Below are 232 nucleotides of genomic sequence, written 5' to 3' on the forward strand. Positions count from 1 at the left end.
TGCTATCAATATAATGCCATGTACCAAAATGCAACCTCAAAATCTTAAATAGCTGTCTAATGACACTTTCTGAGCTATGAAACTGAACTCGGAACAGATGCCATGTATAGTCTAATCTCTTACTCGGTATATTCTCAAGATATAAAGGTAAGGATTCAAGAACTGGCATACTTGTCCACACGGCCCTCAATTAAATCTAACTTTTGGAAGCAAGGTTATACACATACATTTT

This window comes from Theobroma umbraticum, unplaced genomic scaffold (genome assembly GCF_002168275.2).
Source record: "Theobroma umbraticum cultivar Fairchild unplaced genomic scaffold, ASM216827v3 scaffold_69.0, whole genome shotgun sequence".
Classification (NCBI taxonomy): domain Eukaryota; kingdom Viridiplantae; phylum Streptophyta; class Magnoliopsida; order Malvales; family Malvaceae; genus Theobroma; species Theobroma umbraticum.